This window comes from Microtus oregoni, unplaced genomic scaffold (genome assembly GCF_018167655.1).
Source record: "Microtus oregoni isolate MIOR12 unplaced genomic scaffold, Mior012 000000F_ref0000247, whole genome shotgun sequence".
NCBI classification, from domain to species: Eukaryota; Metazoa; Chordata; class Mammalia; order Rodentia; family Cricetidae; genus Microtus; species Microtus oregoni.
The window spans coordinates 36,789,701-36,798,667 of record NW_024543059.1 but is presented as its reverse complement, the minus strand read 5'-3'; the positions used below and the strand labels follow the sequence as shown (position 1 = coordinate 36,798,667).

The 8,967-nt window shown below is 44.0% G+C and overlaps 1 pseudogene; it reads right to left on the bottom strand.

Annotated features, from left to right (window-relative positions):
* Positions 1–2,741: 2,741 nt before the first annotated feature.
* Positions 2,742–5,733, bottom strand: LOC121460266 (annotated as a pseudogene).
* Between the last annotated feature and the right edge of the window lie 3,234 nt (positions 5,734–8,967).

Sequence of the window (8,967 nt, the reverse complement as noted above, 5' to 3'; positions counted from 1 at the left end):
ACATAAATTTTATCAAGCAACATATACATATATATATATTATAATTCTATGGGTAAAAAAATGAGACTTTCACATTTACATATTTCTTTTATTAAAGGTTGTTTAATTTTTCTATTGTTTATATATTTATATACACATACATATATATTTTACATATATACTGCATATAAGACTGTACCTGAGATTATATATATATACATATATATATATGCATACATATGTAGGCTATAAGTGAGATTATATATATATATATATATATATATATATATATATGCATACACATGTAGGCTTAGACATAAACCAGTAGAAAAATCCAGCACCATCTTCAGAAGGAAAACTAAACCAGTCACAAAGATAGAGAGGATTTCTCTGGCATTAAATTTCCGTGCAATTCCAACCTTAGAATGAGACAAAGTAAGACTTGTGCACTTAGAGGAGAAAAATTAAAGAATGCAAGTGAGACATTAATAACTCCATAAGGAATTTCTTCAGCCAGCTAAGAAGAAATTAGAGCAAGACGTCCCACCAAGAGGAAGCTAAACACCCTGAAGCAGGCAGAGGACAAACCCACAGGAGATTCCCGGGGTCTGATGTGGGCTGTGGGTCAGGCCCGCTAGTGCACCAGGCTTGTTCTGTTCTGTTGTGCTCAGAGATGTCGGGTTCCTTAGCTGGAGCGAGAACAATTCTCAAGAAAATGGGGACACATGTGCCGTGCAGGAGCAGAAGCATGAGAGTCGCACACACCCTTATTAACACTTGTGCTAGGGCTCTGTATGAGATTAGGCCTCTCAGCAGCTGCAGATAACATTTGGCTTGGGTCCTGAAGTGGGCCTTGTCTACTTCTTCAAAAGATGAAACCGACTTGAGATTGAGGTGTAAACTCTCTCAAGGGTCTCTCAGTATTAGAGCTGCAGACTAGATCATGAAATCATGTCCTGCCTGCTTCCCTCCTGCCCCTTGTAAAGAACAGAGTTGGTGGATCAAAAGTAAGTCAGGGAGTTTTGGTGAAGGAATTTGCAGTTGGACATATGGAGCTGAGAAGCCACCAGGCAGCATTGTGGAAATGGCGACTGACCTTTGAAGACAGCATTAGGGAAAAGCAAAGCTAGTGAGTACAAGGGTTAAGTGTTCCATGGCTCTGCATTGCCTTTCCGTGGTCTGTGCTGTCTACCTTCCCTGGGTTCAGCAGCAAGCCCAGGCCATCAGAAAGACTCTGCCCACACTCATGTGGGACTGCTCACTTGAAACTCCCTGCTGTCCCTTGGAACTAGTCCCTTTCAGAGGCAGCTCTCAGTTAGAGGTCACTCTATTCCAGTGGTCCTCAACCTTCCTAATGCAGTAACCCTTAATACAGTTGCTAATACTATGGTCACACCCAACCAGAACATTATATTCTTTGCTTCTTCATACCTGTAATTTTGCTAATGCTATGACTCTTAATGTAAATTTATCTATGTTTTTATGGCCTTTGGTGACCCATGTGAAAAGTTTATTTGAACTCTAGGTTCTGAAGCACTGCTCTATCCTAATAACAACCTGAGAAATCGCATAGCTTTCAACCTTGTCTTTTACATTTTCCATCTCAGGTGATTCTCTGCAAACATGCAAAACACACAAAGAGCTTATATTCGCTACTTTTCATGAAGAGCAGCTTACGAAAGGGAGACTTAACTGTGACTGAAGGTTCCTGGGGGAGGCATGATGGTGGACATACAGTCATTTGGTCACAGGGCAGCCGCACTCCAAAGAACACAGACAGGAAGTGGGGCGGGGCTATAAAGCCTTAAGGCTGGCCCAGTGACCCACTTCCCTTAGTATGTCCCCAGAGGTGCTGCATCCTTTCAAAACAGTGCCCCCAGCTGGGGACTATGTGTTCAAACATGTGACCAGACACTTAACACAACAGGCCTGGAACGAACCAGAAGCATTCTAAATACATTATGAACTCCTTTCCTTTTGGAAAATGTTGCTGAGAAATCAAATGTTGGGGTTCTCTTCTGGTAAAATTCTGAGTAAAAATACCCACAGTATCTTCCTTTTTGATTTCCTTTCAGCCTATTTGGAGACAGAAAGTATCACCCAGAAACTTAGGTATTCTGATTTCTGCTTCTGAGATTTGAGTTCCTATAACCTTTTATCAAAATGATAGAAACCATTTTAGCATTAACACCTTCAAATTTCGATTCAACACAGCTCAAACCGCCCCTATATCGTAGCTTACGTTTCTCATATTTCTTTCTTTATTTATTTAGGGGACAGGCTCTCACCATTTACCTTGGCTGTCCTGGCACTCACACTGTAGACCAGACTGGCCTTGACCTCACAGAGATCTACCCCCCCCCTTTTTTTTGAGTACTGTGATTAAAGACATATTTCACCAATAGAGATCCGACTTTTTCCATTTTTTAGGATTATTTTAAACATTTTTATCTTTCTAAAAAACGGGAATAGGGATGAGAGTAACAAACAAGATCTCACCACTGAATATTTCATTGTGACCACACAGCCTTATCATTGAAGTTCAGGAAGTAAACATCTGTATTCCACATAGTTTTATTCAATCTAAACAAAGCTAAGGTTTTTTCTAACTTTCAAATTTACTCTGGAGCCCATTCATCTACTTCAGCATCCAAGAAAATCACGCATTCTGCATAGCTATGTGAGCTGGCACACAGGGACATCACAGGACAGTTGGCGGCAAAGCTGGACCTCTGAGGATGCAGGTGTCCATCCCCACTTTCTCACAGGTCATCATCCTCATCCTGGAGGGCAGACATTTGAGCAACCTCTAAATCATAGGTGCACTATGCTGCCAAAGCTGGTCCATAACCAGCTCACATGGGGTGGGGCAAGAGCAGGCATGTCAACAAACTCCAAGTTAGGATCTCCAGTGAGCTTTTTGGCTTGCCAGAAAAAGGGCTTTTCAAAGTTGTCCTTACTTAAGCAGAAATGTCTCTGAATTTAAGATTTTTCCTTAAATGGAAGACAAGAAATTATGCGTTCATTTTCCTCTTGAATAGACATATTGTAGCCACACAACACAATGGGGATATTTTCACTCACATATACCTATTATCTATGCCAATTAGGTTTGTTTTCACAAGTAAATCTTGTTCTCACAGCAAACATTATAATGGAATACTAGGCTTGGAGGCAGTGGCCATCCTGCAGGCCCCAAACTTCTCCTGGCCAGCTGTGTCTCACACATCAAACTTGATAGCTCCTCTGTTGATATGGAACACAAGGGTGAACCTTACTACATACTTCTTCTCAAAGTTGCCCATCAAGTGACAATTATCAATGTTGTCTTTCTGATGCAGCCATCATCCACCAGGATGAGTGAATGAGACCTTCGGTTCTCCCTGTCCCTGAACTTAGTTTTGACTCCTGGGGATTGAATGGAAGAAGTAATGCCTATAAAGGCAGCAAGCAGATTAATTCCGGAGAGATCATCCACTAGCTTCAGATCTACCTCACAATTCTGCTTTTTTATTTTATTACTTTACTTTTTTTTAATTTTTTTTATTGAGAAGAGGAAGAAAATAAACAAGTTTCCGCCTCCTCCCAGCCTCCCATTTCCCTCCCCCTCCTACCACGCTTCTCACCCGTCTCCCATTCGTCTCCCCTCCTCCCACTCCTCTCCCCCTCCTTCTCCAGTCCAAAGAGCAGTCAGGGTTCCCTGCCCTGTGGTAAGTCCTAGGTCCTCCCCCTTCTGACCATATCTAGGAAGGTGAACATCCAAACTGGCTAGGCTCCCACAAAGCCAGCACATTGAATAGAATCAAAACAGTGTGCCATTATCCTTGGCTTCTCATCAGCCTTCATTGTTCGCCATGCTCAGAGAGTCCAGTTTTATCCCATGCTTTTTCGGTCACAGTCCAGCTGGCCTTGGTGAGCTCCCAATAGATCAGCTCCCCTGTCTCAGTGGGTGGGTGCACCCCTCGTGGTCCTGACTTCTATGCTCATGTTCTCCCTCCTTCTGCTCCTTATTGGGACCTTGGGAGATCAGTTCAGTGCTCCAGTGTGGATCTCTGTCTCTATCTCCATCCATCACCAGATGAAGGTTCTATGATGATATGCAAGATATTCGTCAGTATTGCTATAGGCTAGGGTCATTTCCGGTTCCCTATCCTCAGCTGCCCAAGGAACTAACTGGGGACCTCGCCTTGTGCTCCTGGGAGCCACTCTAGGTTCAAGTCTCTTGCCAACCCTAAGGTGGCTCCCTTAACTAAGAATTGTGCTTCCGTGCTCCCCTATCCTACCTTCCTTTATCCCAATCCTCCTTTTTCCCCAAGTTCCCCCCATCCTCCCCTTCTCCCTTTTCTCTCCCCATCTCCCCTTACTCCCTTCCCACCCCACCCCCAAGATCCCAACTTTCTCCCCGGCAATTATGTCTACTTCCCATAGTCAAGAGGATAACTATATGTTTTTCGTTTGGTTCAACTTCTTACTTAGCTTCTTTAGGATCACCAATTGTAGACTCCGTGACCCTTATTTATGGCTAGAAACCAATTATGAGTGAGTACATCCCATATTCATCTTTTTGGGTCTGGGTTACCTCACTCAGGATAGTGTTTTCTATTTCCATCCATTTGCATGCAAAATTCGAGAAGTCATTGTTTTTTACCACCGCATAGTACTCTAATGTGTAGATATTCCACACTTTCTTCTTAAATATACATTCTTTATTCCATTTGATTACTTTTTTGCTTCTTTGTAAAATAATCAGAAAGGATTGTTAGGTATGGCCTTGGAGGTAGGGTAGATTAGTGTTTTATTTGTTGAGACAGGGTTTCATGTCTCCCATGCTGTCCTCACACTGACTTTGCAGGTTCAACTTGAGCTTAGGTCATCTTGCTTCTACTTCACAGGTACTAAATTTACAAGTGAGGCCACCGAGGCCAGTGAGGACAGCAGCGGTCATTGAACCCAGGACTTGCTACATGCTAGTCAGCCACACTGCCAACTGAGGCATGTCTAGATCTGTTGACTTTATTTTGCTGCTATCCAGAATTTCACTGTAACTCACCAAGGCCTGCAACTGTCCTGCATTTTTCTTCTCCTACTGGACCCACTATGTTAGATTCTTCTGCCAATTGATCATCACACTGTTGCCAACACCCTGGTGGGTTCGTTCTCTATGTCCTTAGTAATCCAGGGGCAATTTCCTAAAGTTAAGCATGTGGCTTCCATGACTGCAACCTTCTCTCAAGGCTCAAACTGTAAAAAGCCTACAGATTTTTCCTTAATGTGATTTCTAACACTGAATTGAGGAAGGTGAACTTTCATTATTTATGTTCATCTTAAAGTAGATTTTTGGGAATATTTAATTCCTCATATTGATGAAAAGAGGGTTTTAAGGAGGAATGAGGCATACCTCAGCAATCTTTTGAAATATTAGCTTAGTTCTCAAAATGGGAACTAACTAACATGGGAAAAGTTATGGGTCTTCCAGTCAAGTGAAGGGGACACCGGGTTTAGAAGGGGAGGAGCTGAATGGCTTCCTCTGTGTTCCCAGAAAGTTTCCTGGAAAGGTAAGCTAAGCTTCTTGTCAGTTCAGGAAAGCTAGTTAGCAGAGTGGCGATGGCTGCTAGCCATGACATCAGCGGTCCCATCTCTGGACATTCCATTGTATCCTGGAGATCTCTAGGAATCCCATGATGTCACCTTGTTGTAGCAACACCAACTGCCATTAGGACATTCCTCAACCCTAGAGGGTAGAGCAACAGTCATGTTCTCAATACTGAGGCATCGCGTATTTGGGAGACAGAATGGAGAAGGTCCAGAGACCAGAGAGAGGCAGAAGGAAGCTGCCGTTCACTTCTGGAAAAGGCCAAGTGAGTCATCGGCAGGAGAAGGTCAGATTTCTGAAGGAGGTGCACTTGAGGTGGAATTTCCAGTAAAGGAGAGGAGTAGCTGGAGCTTCAGAGGAGAAAATGGGCATCCCTGATTATCATACTTCCTGAAAGTCAAGGAATCCCAGACATTAGTTTGTCCAGCTCCTAAGCCAAAGACTGAGAAGGCCAAGGCTGTTGTACTGGGACCACCACTTAGTTCTTACCTTTACTGTAGTTTGGGGTTCAATGTTAGAGTAGAAATAAACCAGCAGGAGGCAGGGACAGACTAATGTGCCCCCGTATTTGGTCAGACATCACTACACTACACCTGTAGTAGTTGCCTTTAGGTTCAGTTGCTGTCTAACACTATTCCCACGGAGACAAATGTGCTCCTGGCCAAGACCTTTCATCCTCAGAGTGTTCAGCAGTCTGCTCAGCAGAATTCCTCTGACCTCCTTTCCCTGACAGTGACCCCCTTAGGGATCTGAATCAGCAGTTGAGGTTGGCTGTTAGATCACAGGGTGACTAAACTTCTGTCAGAGTTATGGGACCAGGGCAGAGAATGGCGACTGAGTGTCAGATTCAATGATCTGGGCTGTCAGTGGGAAACTGGGTGAGTCTCTTGACCATGATGGAGCCCTGCCTGACTTTCCAATCCACAGTCATGGGCCATTAGTAACCAGCAATGAGACCTCACCTCTTCCTAACACCTGAGTGCCTCTGCCCTCTGCCATTTTTGTCCTTGCTTCTAAATCAAAGCAGGCTTCAGGACTCTGGACCATGCTGCATTCTATTCTTCTGTGAATATTCCTGAAGAGGTGGTCTCAGTAGTCTCCTGAAGAATTATAGGGAGGCAGAGGAAAACCCTGGCTGCTTACATAGCCACGTCTCTGGAGTGATGGGAGATTTCAGATGCCCAAAGGGGGGCTGTCAACCGGGCCTAATATATTTTGGTTGTTTCTGGCTTCCAGATATAATTTTCTGTTTTGGATTCTGTCAATCTCCTGTGCCTTTTTGCTATGCAATTTTACCTGTTTTCTACCTACTCACAGAATCCTCTAAGGAGCCAGCATCCCACCCAGTGCTCCTAAACAAGAAGCGGATAAAGAAGGAAGAGGAGAGGCTGACCACAGAGATGCAACTGATGACCAGGGAAAGAAATGACCTGAAAGACCAGCTGATGATCCTCACTGAAGGCACCAAGGACAATAGGTATCCATTGTTTCAGACTTCATGGGGCTGTAGGCAATGTCAACCTCACCTTCTGTCTTTGAAGGTCTTGGTTTCCAGGAGGCTTTTCCAAACCTCATTCCTAAATTCTTCTAGGGGAGAGACAGACATGAAATGTGAGGGGGAATGAGATGTGGCCTCTAACTTTTCTGCTCTCTCCAAATGAAAAGCAGGGCTTGTGGTCCTAGTCACACAACTCAGGGATTTAGGCCAGTACTGTCTAGTTCCTAGCATGTATTTGGATATGGGATGACTTGCAAAGGTGACTTGCATGAGATACTACTACCTTCTCTTAGTTTGTAGTGAGTCTCTACTTTCCCAGCATGTGGTTGTGTGCCAAAGCTTCTGGCAGCAGCTGGAGGGGCCTGGTTTCACTTGGGACTTCACAGTGTCTAAGTGGAAGTGCTGGGGCTCATCACAGCTTCCCTCTAGTTTTGTCTATTGTACTCTAGACAATAGAGCTCTGTGCATATCTTTAGCATCCAATGGGCGATGCTCTCACTCTATGCATTTCTATAGCTCGCCATTTCTCTCTCACTCTCTCATGTAAACATTTGTGCACACACACATTTGGAGGTTTGTGAGTACCTAAACACTGGGAGCCAGTGATCTGTGGTGGTTACTCATGATGTCCTCCCACTGTCCAGAAGATGCCAGTGCTGAGCCCTGGGAGCCCCACTTAAAGCAAGACTGCTTGTGTCCTACATGCTCACCTTGGTGGCACCTAGGAATCCCTATGGGAGTTTATATCACTCCCCTTCTCTTAAGACTCCAAACCAGAGTGATGTGCTCTAACTATTCAGTGATTGCCAACCAGGACCCAGAATCAGTGTTCTGAAACAGGAGAAATGTCATTGCAATGTCTGGTATACGGAGACATGTGACCGAGACTCCTGGTAGCATAGAGAACTAGACTGACTTTCTAGTCCTATTCAGTGAGGTCATGCAGTCAGGGCACTCCCCATCTCACATGGAACTTCTGCTTTCCTGGGGCACAGAATAACAAGTATAAAACTACAAGGATGTGCCAGTATATAGGAAAGAAAATCTTACATCCACTGGCATAGGGTAGATCAGCATATGACTTGAGTTCCTGTGATCATTGAAGGCTATGTTCATGGGTTCTTTTCTTACGTTTTCTAGTCCCTACAAGAACCAAAATTCAAATGCTTTGTATGAGAAGGGAAAGTTGGATCACAAACAGATTATGATGGAGCTAAACAATTTCGAGAAAGAGAACCCTGAGACCTTAGAGAATTTCAAGGAGCTGAGGAAGGAAACAGTCTTCTATCGGTAAGTATCCTTCTCGACATGGTTCACAAAACTGTTAAAATGGCCATCTTTGAATTCCTTTTTCTGTGAAAGGAGTGTCCACAACTCTGGTTCTAGACTTTTTGCTTCTTAGCAAACAGCTCTTGAACTTGTGTCTTTTGGACTCAGTTTTGCTAAGTGTGAAAGAAACTGTTGTCCCCTGCCACCATTGTCCTAAGGACTCAGGAGGCTGTAGATAGAAAAGGTCTTTACAGCCTCAGGGGAATGTCAGACAGCCTTGAACTTCTGGAGCTCAGGCCCATTCTTTACAGGTTTGGGTGTTGAGGAAGTGTAGATAGAATATGCTCACTTTGGGCAACTTGTCTTCACTTTGAGGGTGTTTGCCACTACATGCTGATGTTTCCCCACTACCATAGACAGTTAGGCCAGCTGGGGAACTACTCCTTCTACTGAAGGGACATGGATCCTTTTAGGTGTAGGGGATTTCATTACAGATTGATAATTTCTAGCATTACGTGTTCTCTCATTTGGGTTCCAGAGTGTAGGTGTCATGAATCTATCAGACTCTTAGCTATGTATTTCAGGAAACATGAGTTCTTTTGGGGTGCCGGTTCCAGGAAATTAGGGG